At 43.4% G+C, this 11,272-nt stretch overlaps 1 long non-coding RNA gene across 1 annotated transcript; it reads right to left on the bottom strand.

Annotated features, from left to right (window-relative positions):
• Window positions 1-8,377: 8,377 nt before the first annotated feature.
• On the bottom strand, window positions 8,378-10,912 carry LOC123521239. Its single transcript, XR_006679712.1, has 2 exons — window positions 9,103-10,912; window positions 8,378-8,747 (listed from the first exon to the last, which is right to left on the bottom strand). It is a non-coding gene; the product is annotated as an uncharacterized LOC123521239 (long non-coding RNA).
• Between the last annotated feature and the right edge of the window lie 360 nt (window positions 10,913-11,272).

Raw genomic sequence — 11,272 nt, 5'->3', positions numbered from 1 at the left:
CTCCTGACTTATTATTGAAGCTTTAAATCATAAAAACATTTAACAGAATTGCTTATTTCTCTAAGTGGAAGGAATCTGGTGCTAATAATTGCACTGAAAACAGTCATTCCTTTTCCTGTAGTGGACACCATTTGATAGACAAAAGACTAAAACAAGCACTCATCCACTTCTCTTTAAAGAAACCCTACTGGCACAGTGGGTTAAGCATCAGGCTGCTAATGGAAAAGGTGGTCTTTCAAACTCATCTGCTGCTGTGCAAAAGATGAAGTAGGCTGCTTCGGTAAAGATTTGCAGTCTCAGAAACCCACAGGGACAGGTCTACACTGTCTTCTCGGGTCACTGTAAGTCGGAATCAACTTGATGGCAGTGAGTTTGGTTTTAGTATGTTCCTTTTTTTAATGTTTTCTTCATTTTAGAATTTATTGATAAGTGGAAACTATGATTAATTATATGTCTTTAGAAAAGATGGGTGAGAGACCATTTGTATCTTAATGCCTTAAGAAAAGATAAATGTGAGATCAGAGAGTTTCTGGACCTTTGGGCCATCTGAGCTGTTAACAATGATGGCGATAACTCGGCTTTGTATCGTCAACTTCTTTCTTGAAACTGATACTATAGGGGTCCCAGGACAATGACCACCAAATGCCAAAGAGAGGACAGAACCCAGCTTTGATCGCGCAGCTCCTTCCTACCCTCATTCTATTATCTTCAGTGTCTACCCAGAGATCCATCAGGAGCTGCAAAAAGTAACCCCAAAATCCTCTCTAGAATCTGATCCTTTGAGAGCTCTAGCAAGGATCCACACCATTTTGCTCTCCCTACTTCGCCCCTTCTCTCTGCCCTACAGCCCTTTCATCCTTGGACACCTCTGCTGGAGGTGTGAGGCAGGACAACCAGGTTGATGTAGAGCAGCAGTTCTCAACCTGTGGGTTGCGACCCCTTTGGGGGTCGAATGACCCTTTCACAAGGGTCGTCTGATTCATAACAGTAGCAAAATGACAGTGATGAAGTAGCAATGAAAATAATTTTATGGTTGAGGGGTCACCACACAGGAGGACCTGTATGAAAGGGTCAGGCATTAGGAAAGTTGAGAACCACTGATGTAGATGGCTCTGAGTTTCCTACAAAGGTGAGATGCAGTTCAAAATCATCATGAGTGGATTTGTTTACTGTTGCTTCTGAAAATAGGTGTGACAATTTTAAAATAAGGCCCAAGTCATCTTGATTTCAGGAAATACAATAAAGAAGGAGCTCCGTATCAATGGAAACCAATTGAATTGGGATAATGGAAGCTTTATTGAACAATATTAATATGCTAGTTCCTACAATCAGACACACCACAGCTTTTTCAAAGGTGAGACTATTTCTGCAGCCTGTTTCACTGACATGGAGATCATTACCAATAATGCATCTGAACTCTCATCTTCTAATGAGTGGGGCAAGAAGCGGCATTTTCATTCTTTGAAGGGCTGTAAAATAAACCACTCAATGGAGAAAAAAAATTGATGTTGTCAAGGACTTTGTCTTGCTTGGAATCACCATCAATGCTTATAGAAGCAGCCGTCAAGAGATCAAAGGCACATTGCATTGTGTGACTCTGCTGCACAAGACCTTTTCAGAGTATTGAAAAGCAAGGATGTTACTTTGAGGACTAAGGGGCGCCAGCCAAAGCCCTGGTATTTTCAATCACCTTATATGCATGTTAAGAGTTTGACATTGAATAAGGAAGACCAAAGAAGAGTACATTTATTTGAATTGTGATGCTGGAAAAAACGATTGAAAGTACTACGGCCTGCCAGAAGGACAAACACGTCTGTCTTGGAAGAAATACGGCCAGAGTGCTCCTTCGAGGCAAGGATGGTGAGACTTCATCTTACATGGTTTGGGAATGTTTGTTGTCAGGAGAGGCCAGTCCCTGGAGAAGGACATCATGCTTGGTAAAGTTGAGGGCTGGGGAAAAAGAGGGAAGCCTGCAATTGGATGGATTGGCACAATAGCTGAACAATTGGCTCAAACCGGAACAATCGTGAGGATGTCCCACGACTGAGCAGTGTTTTGTTCTATTGTGCATACGGTTGCTTTGGGTTGCAACTGGCCACATAATAAGCCACACCTTGGCAAAGGAATAGTCAAAGGGAAATATAATTGATAAATGTCCTCAAACTCTTTACTCTGGAAAAATGCAATTGATACCATAGAAAGTAGGGAGACTGGAGAATTAGGTAGTTGAATCTCTGTCTTTTGGGCATTTAGAGTAGATGGTTTGAAGGCTAAGTATTGACTTTCTATTAATAAACATTTCCTTTCTAAAAAGTTTTTTTTTTTTTAAAGAAAGAAAATGGAGTTTCTGACATAATGGTATTTAGGAAGAAACGCATCTAGTAGGTTTGTGTGAAATTGGGAGACAATAGTAGGAGAGGCCTTGCCGATTGGGGCTTGTCACAGATCCCTTCTTCTGTGTCCAAGGACGCTGTTCACCAGGTCTCCTCGGGCTATAAATTGAATAGTATTTGGGCAGGACTCTTCTCTGCATCATAGGCGAAGGTCATATGCAATGGAATTGGCAGAGTCTAGCTGGTCTCCTTTCCTGGAAAATATTACTAACCAAGTCCATGCCTTCTCAGCTTCTAGGAGCCTTGAGGATCAAAATCGGTTCAAGACCAGGGCTCATGGCCTCAGTGGGAAAGTGTGTCCCTGATTGATCTATCTTGGTGTTTAATACGTAGAGATTCCAGAAAAATAGCCTCTTAACAAGGACCTCTGCCCCCTTCCCCCCCCCACCCTCACTCCCATCACCCCTCGGCCTGCCAGATTGCTTATCTTTCCGCCTTTCTGCTGCGTGGTTGATCTGTGCAACATAAAGGGTGGTGTGCAGGCGGGCAGGCATGAATCTGAGCATTCATAACTTGATGTTAAGGTGCAGCATAGGGACATGCTATCTTCCTCTCATCAATTCTCTAAGAACTCGTGCAAGGGTGTTGAAGTCAGGCTTTCTCTTAGATCTGCTCAGGATATGAAGGACCCATGTGTCCAGATTGGATGGTAAGGGGCAAAGGATTAGGGGTAATAGAATTTGATGAGAGTCATGAAAAGGCCACTAGGTTGAGTGTCAGAAAAACAGGGTGCGGGGCCCTTGCTCTGTCACTTATCTGTGTGACCTGCGCTGAGCCGCTTTACCTCTGGTCTCAGTTCTTCTCCTTTAACATAAAAGGGGAGGCCAAAATATCTAAGCTCTTGTCTGACTCAGTGATGTGTGATATGGGCTCAAAGGTTTTAGATGATTGAACTTCTACCCATTTCTTAGAGAGCTCAGACTTCATAGTTCCCGACGTTTGTGGAAGAGAAGAATGGTATCAAATAACTTCACTGGATTCTTTGCAGCATTGCCTTGGCTGAAACTCAGTGGGCCATCACCTCTGCCCCACAGAAACCCCACTCAGCTCCCTCATAGGCAAACTGCAGTTTCCGTGGGCATTTAGGTTGGCAAGGCCTGTGGACAGCATGAACACTCAGAAAGACCTCCAATGAGCCATATTATTCAACATTATTTCCAAATTTGATGACTATACGTGCGATACCTCTCTGATATCCTGAAGCTTGGGCAAACTGGCTGGGCTGCAAAGACCCTACATGCTCAGTTTTCTTCGAGAATGCAAAAGGAACGTCGTCTGTCCATAAATCTGTTGATACATGCACCAAAGAGGGCAGACTGAAGAGATGGGATAATGTAGGTAAAGTTTTCTTTGGCTTTCCTCTTCCATCCTCAGAACCCAGGCTGTGCCCACCCCACCCCCCACCCCCATCCCCCTCTTTCCTTTCCCAGGCATCTCTCCCACAATTCATTAGGGTTCTCAGATTCCTACCGCTGATTAGGTGGAACTGATAGGCTAGAGGTGTTACTCTTTCCAAGAATATCCACAGTTCAGAAAGAGAGGCTTGAAGCTGGAGAGAGGCGTAGCAAAGCTTGGCAGGACGTTTCTGGAAGATTGCCAGTGCTCCGGTCAACAAGCCCCACTTTCCTTGCCAGAAAACGTGACAGGAGCAAAGTGACCCCTGCTTCAGCCTCACCATCATTCAGCTCCTGCTCCTTCAGCTCCTTCCTACCTTTGGCTTGCTTTTCACCACGAGCTGTCTTTGGAGAACCAGGTAGGACCAGTCGTGAGGGGTAGGAAACAAATGTTCAAGCCCTGGTCCAAAGGCACGACCAGAAATCAACACGCACTTCCAATGAGTCGACTTCAACGCAGAGCCAACCTACAGGACAGGGTAGAGGTGCCCCTGTGGGCTTCTAAGCCTGTAACTCTAAGAAGCCGAAAGCCTCCGGCCCTCAAGTCAAGACAACTAAAAAGCCTTGATGTCAGCAAAGAACACATTATCTGATTATTCTAGTTCAAAGATATTAATTTACAGGTCAGATTCAAAACATATGGAACATTTACTGTATTTCCACCCTTTTCTATGTTCTCTGTTAGAGATTAGGAATGGAAACATGAAACTAAAAAGACAGTTCTCTGCGCAGAAGCTCACAAGATGGAAGAGGACAATCGTGCGTACCACTAATTATAAGATAGTAGGTATGCCCGATGATTGGTTCATGCAGGTGAGAGAAATGAGGGGAAAGGAAGAGATGATGAGTGATATTCCTAAAGCCTATTAGAGAGTGAGCATGATTAAACTGCCTGTCCTTTCAGGGCCATGTCATTTGACCAGACACCTCGTATTGGCTCCACTGTCACCAGTGGTGGCTTTTTGATGCTCCCAGAACAGGCACTGCTTTTCCTCGGAGCTTCTTAACTTCTGATTCGTTCATGGACTTCACCTCTTTCCTACAATGTACCTACAGGGACTGTGAAACACAAAGCAATGAATTTATAGAAGAAAACATTAGAATGGAAACTTTGACCTTTGAGAAACATGTGACTGTTGACCATCCCCAACTTTGAGAAAGTGGGTGGTAAGAAAGATAAGTAACCCAATATGGCCTATTGCCCAAATAAGGGTTCGCTGTGACCGAGCTGCCAGCTCACGGGTCTGTGCTTTACTAGTGGTTGGACCTGTGGTTTGTGTTGTTCCCTCCTTTTTTTTTTTAAGAGTAAACATAACTTTTATTTATTTTCCCAAACCATTTTATTGGGAGCTAATACAGATATCATATTCTTCCAGAGTTCAATCACATCAGGCAGTATTGTACAATTGCTACCACATTCCCTTTTTCTGGAACTACTTGCCATCAGCTCCCCTCTTCCCCTCCCTCCCCAATGTACCCCTCAGGAACGCTTATTCTACTTGTCTCTGCAGGTGCATCAATCCTGGGTTTCATATACTGGAAAACAGGTAACAAAAATTCAAGAGGGTTATCCCAAAGTGACAAAAGGCATCTGAGATAAACCCCAATATGAAAAACCAAACAAACAAACCAAACACAGATAACCCTCTCATTATAGATAGGAATTAGGGTTACCCCTATTTTGGGGGGACAGTTTGTTTCAACCAATATGGACTTTTGAAAACGGCTCTTGAACCACCTGGGATATGCTGAGAACATAGCCTTGCTTAATGAAAGTGAAGAGAACTTGAACTCAACGATGATCGTCAGCGACGACAGCCTTCGGTGAAGGTTACGCAGCCGCATCAAGAAGGCAACAATTCTCACAGGTGGACCAATCAGCAACATCGTGAGTTACAGAGAGACGTTGGGAGTTGCCAAGGATTTCATTTTACTTGAAGCTACAATCAAGGCCCATGGAAGCAGCAGTGAAGGATTCAAATGGCATTTCACATGGGAAAACCTACTGCAATAGGAGCAGATAAAAAGATTACAAGCAAATTTCCCCTCGATGACTAAGGTGCATCTGACCCAAGTCAGGGTATGTTTCACTGCCTCATCTCCACAGGAAAGCGAAGCAATCAAAAAGGAAGACTGACGAAGAACCGAAGCACTGAATGAGGGTGCTGGTGGAGACGAGACTGTACCGCCATCTCCCAGACACACACGTCTGGGAAGTACTGCTGGAAGGCTCCGTAGACGCATTCATCGGAGCCTCCATCTCACCGATGTTGGTGGCCCTCTCAGAGAATGATTGGTAGGACTGGGGAGGAGCCTGGGGATTACCGTTTTATATCCACCCCCACCTGAAGCTCCTTTGATTATCCATGTCTGAGAATTCCCATGCAGGACAATGTTTTCAATGCCAGATGGAGCCCAGTCCCACCTGCCCTCCCAGAATTCATGGGGCGGTTGGGGGTGGGGGGTGGGGGGCTGCGGAGAGGAGTCCAAAGTATGTGAATACTTATGTATAAAACATACAAAAATATTCAAAAACTGCTGGCTACTAATCAAAAGATCAGCTGTTCAAACCACCAGTTGCTCCTCAGGATGAAGAAGAATCAGTCCGCCTCTGTACTAAATTACCAGCCTTAGAAACCACATCTATATTTGACACAGCCCTGGTGGTGCAGTGGGTTGTAAGTTGGGTTGCTAAGTGCAAGGTCAGCAGTTCGAAACCACGAGGGGCTCCAGGAGAGAACAATAAAGCTTTCTACTAAACACTGACAAGCTTGGAAGCCCTCAAGAACAGTTCCACGCTATCCTATAAAGGTCACTCTGAGCCACAATTGACTTGACAATGGGGGTTTTGCTGTACATATCACATTACAATGTAAGCTGCACAAAACGTTCTACACCCAAACACACAACGGTGAATAGAAGAGTAACGTGGGAAGAATATAAAAAAGTGACAGAAACCTTGCAATAATAACTTTTGAGGTAACAGAGTATACCTTCTGCTGAAAGGACCGTGAAACATATGTAAAAACTCTCATAAAGGACACATCCATAAATGCTCCAAAATAGTGAGGACAGATGTCCTTCTCTACACATTATGCCTGCAAATGAGAAACACGGCACTGACAAACCCTCCATTACATGGCTCTTGGCTCAAAAGAGACGAAGTCAAACCCATTGCCTTTGAGCCGATGCTGATCCTGGTCAGGGCACCGCTGTACTTCAAGACCTCTGGGGACAGACCAAAGATGTTTCTATCCAAGGAATCATTTTATTAGCCATAAGCAGGCTTATTAACAAACAGGGTGGAGAATAAATGCACGTCAGGAAGATGGAAAGTGAACATAAACCTTAAAAGAAAAAAAACCCAGAGAAACCTGGATAAATTATAAGCAGATTGCTAACTTATTTTTTAAGAAATACAAAGAGACCATTCATACACAACCCCAAGAATGAGAAATAAAATAGACCTGTACTACCAGAGGAAATTAAAAAGAATTATGAGAAAATGAGTCATACATTCTAATGCAAATAAGATTCAAATGGATGAATAGATTTTTTTTTAAATTGGCAACGAATCAAGAGCAGATCAAGAAATACAAAACGTAGGGGGAAAGTGCCCTGAAAAAAGGGTCCAGCTCAGGCTTAGTGGTGAGTTCTTTCAAAGCTTCAGGGATAAAATAAAATGCTGATGTTTTTTTAAACCTTTCCAGGGATTAGAGACCAGTGGGAGAGGGCAGCTTGCCCCAAGCCACATCCGCATGGGATTGTTAGGAACATGGGTTGATAGATCCTAGTGGGACAAAATGCAGTTCTGACAACATCAGCAGGTTTGTTCTCTTGGCACTATGACACCATAGTGCTTGAGGCAACCGAACCAGCTGGTGAGAGCAGAATTTCTGCAGGGCAAAGTGCTTGTTACTATGGTTTATTTGGCAGTCTCTTCCCATCGTATCTAGTTGAAATGTATTTATGCTTATTCATTATTAGACATGCTTATGCTAGGGGATTTAGTGCAGTTCAACAGCTCGTTACCTTCACATTAAACTCATGTGACTTAAATTGTATTTAGGCTTTGTACTTCGCTGTTCATATAAAATCTGCAAGCAAAGGCTATATGCTTCGATCGTTTGTACAGATTTAAATAACAGGAAAGTAGAGGAAAATACCAGCACTGAGATCTGTGAGCATTTTGTTTTCATGCCAAACATCAACTAGACTCACTCCCATTCACTTGACTCCAACTCCATACGACAGACTAGAGCTACCCTGTGGGTTTCCGAGACTCTTCATTGGAGTAGAAAGTGTCCTGTCTCTTGAGGAGCAGCTGGGGGTTTCAAACTGCTGCCCTTTCATTTACACTTTCCACCACCAGGGCTCTCTTAAAGGGACAGACACATCGGTCAAGTGTCAGACACAGTGCTCTAGGCTTTGGGAAGGGGGAACTACACCCATTCTTTCCATTGAGTTAGATTTTTGCCTGCTGCTTCTTCCCACTGTAAAGATGAGTTCATGGGGAAATAAGGGCTGAAGTGAAGAGGAAGGCATCAAGGCTACATTTTGTCAAATGTATAGCAATAGGATTCCCCGAAGTGCTATTAGTCTAATTTATTTATAAGTCTAATAAATATTAGTCTAGTCCACCTGAACAGTGACCGAGATCCCACACAGCACATCCTGAGTTACAGACAGTAATTCTACCCGGAGGGTCCCCTCTTTCATACAGACTGATGGCAACAAGGTGTAGCTAAGGATTTCGATCCTGTGTTCCCAAACTCTAACCAGCAGCCAGTCTGGCCCCCTCAGGATCAGGCACATCCCAGGACAGTTCCGTTCTAGAGCCAGGACAGAATTGGTGCCAAGTCGGGACTGCAGGTTCTTCTTGTAACTCATCGAAGGTCATCCAAAACAGAAGAGGGGAGAAAACTCAGTTCGTTCATTTTGGGTCCGAAGTGCTGAGAACCTAAGGATAGGAAGGGATTGAGAAATCACCCGTCTAACTTCTATGCCAATGAAGAATCTCTTTCTTAACACATGTGATAGAAAACGTAGCCCCCACGTCCTGTCCTGCCACTCTCCAGGGAGGTCTGATGCATGACTGAAAGATGCTGTAAAACAAAAGCCACCGGCGTCCACTCTGACGCTGGGTGACCCCATCCTTGTCACGGACAACTGCTACGTAAGGTTTTCTCGGCCGCATTCTTTACCCTAGCAGATTGTCAGGCCTTTCTTCTGTGGCACAAATGGGCTATTTCAGGCTGCCTACCCTGTGGTTAGCCGGGGAGCACCACTAACACACTGAGTCAAGTGCGACTCACCGTGCTCCTTTATGACAGAGTCGAAGGGATCCTTGAGTTGCGAAGACGATCAGTCTGTAGAGGAGCATACAACTTCATCTTTCTCCTGCTTGCTTGGAGTTTTCCATGAAAAATAAAAACCATTGTCAACTGTAACTCACTGTAATTTGGTCTCCGGAACAGAAGTCAGCACTTTTAAAATAAGACAGTTGCTTTCCTGTCCAAGTTATACAACCCCTTGCTTCAAGGGCATCTGAGATGATGTGATTTCATGTTGTACCCGAGTAAGATTAATTAACCCGCACATAACTCTAATTGAAGCTAATAAGCCTTTATTAGGTGGTGCAAGGGGTGGCTACAGCCTAATTCTCCCTTGACCCTGAGTGCTTAAGAGGGGAGTTTTTAAATTGTGGAATAAAGAAGGCACAAGAGTAGGTAGTGTCATATATGGAAAAATGAGGGATTTTCCATAAAATTATTTTAAAATAAAACGGGGATTTACAAACAACATCAGCAATTTCAAAAATAAGTGGCAATGGGTCAGCAGTTACAGAGGGAATTATAATAGTTATAAAGTGGCCACACAGGTCAATACATAATGGCTCCACTCAAGTTAATTAACACAGTATGCTTACATGGACAAACTGGCTACCCTTGACTAATACATGATGGTGACATTGGGGTTAATTGTGGTGGGTTAGCACACTAGACCGATCGCTTTTGAAAATGATGAAACTCCCCTCTCCCTTGTCAAAGTATTTCAGTTCAAGCTCTATTAAGGGGTAAATGAGCAATGCTGACCTTTACTTTGAGCTCTGGTGGCATAGTTAGGCATTGTGCTGCTCCCCACTAGGTCAGCAGCGAAAAACCACCAGCGGCCGTGCCTCAGGAGAATGCGGAGGCTTGCTTTCTACTCCCAACAGGGGCAGTTCTGAGTCAGAATCCACATGATGGCAGTGAGCTGGGGCAACAACAGGTGCCTCCCAGAAAGTATTCAGAAATAAGAAAATCAATCTCCATACGCTAGTGACTAGTGGAGCCTATTGAATATATTCAGTGACAGTTTTGTAAATAATATTTTCACAATCCTCTTTGTTCAGTAAGATAAAAGTGTCTTGCATGCTTTCTTTCCTAAAGGTGAAGCCCTCCTCTAGCTTATTCTCTTTAGCATTAAGTGAGTTGTAATACATGGAAGCTTCCTGGTTTGTGTAACTCCGACAGGAATTCCATTGATGAGGTGAACAGCCTTCTTACTGTAAGTCCAGATCCACTACAGAAAATTTTAAAACATGTTTCAATTTTTGGAAATTAACAGAACTCCACATCCCACCCTCACATCAGAGTGATAACACAAGATAAAGATTTAATTATTATTTTAATTACACAATTTCCACTAACCCTATTCCACTAATTTCTTGCTAACCCTATCATTTTGGGTATCACAGCTTGAATGAATAATCTTTCATAATGATCAGCACAGAGCTGATTCCGAGGAGGGGATTCCTTTTCTCACAATTGCTACACCACACCATTATCTCTAAATCAGCTCCCCCTCCTCCCCTCTGTACCCGTCCTTCTTTTTTTTTTGGGGGGGGGGTCTGTACTTCACTGTAATGTCTCATAAAACACATAAACCTTCAAGAAAATGCTCCCAAGTTCATGGGTCAGGTATCAGGCTGGAAGCTTTCCCTGACTCACACAGGTACCAGGGCTTGATAAGCCCAAGTTGGTAAGACTGACTGACATGCTTCTAACTCACCAGGCTAAAGAGCAGTGGTTCTCAACCTTTGGGTCTCGACCCCTTTGGTGGTCAAATGACCCTTTTACAGGGGTCGCCGAAGACCAGCGGAAAACACATAAATATTTCACAAAATATAATTACATATTGTTTTGTGATGAATCACTATGCATTAATTATATTTAATTATGTTTAATTTGTAACAATGAAAATACATCCTGCATATCAGATACTGGCATTATGATTCATAACAGTGGCAAAATTATAGTTATGAAGTAGCAATGAAAATAATTTTATGCTTGGGGGTCACAACAACATGAGGAACTGTATTATAGGGTCGTGGCATTAGGAAAGTTGAGAACCAGTGCTATAAAGACTGGTGAATCAGGTCAGATGATAGATTGCTGGTTGGAGAACTAGAGATCACATAAGGACAAACCAGATGCAGAGTGC

Source organism: Echinops telfairi, unplaced genomic scaffold (assembly GCF_000313985.2).
Source record: "Echinops telfairi isolate 266 unplaced genomic scaffold, ASM31398v2 ScPeMD7_6;HRSCAF=24_0, whole genome shotgun sequence".
Lineage (NCBI taxonomy): Eukaryota > Metazoa > Chordata > Mammalia > Afrosoricida > Tenrecidae > Echinops > Echinops telfairi.
Note: the sequence above shows the minus strand (reverse complement) of the source record. Positions and strands in the feature narration are given on the sequence as shown.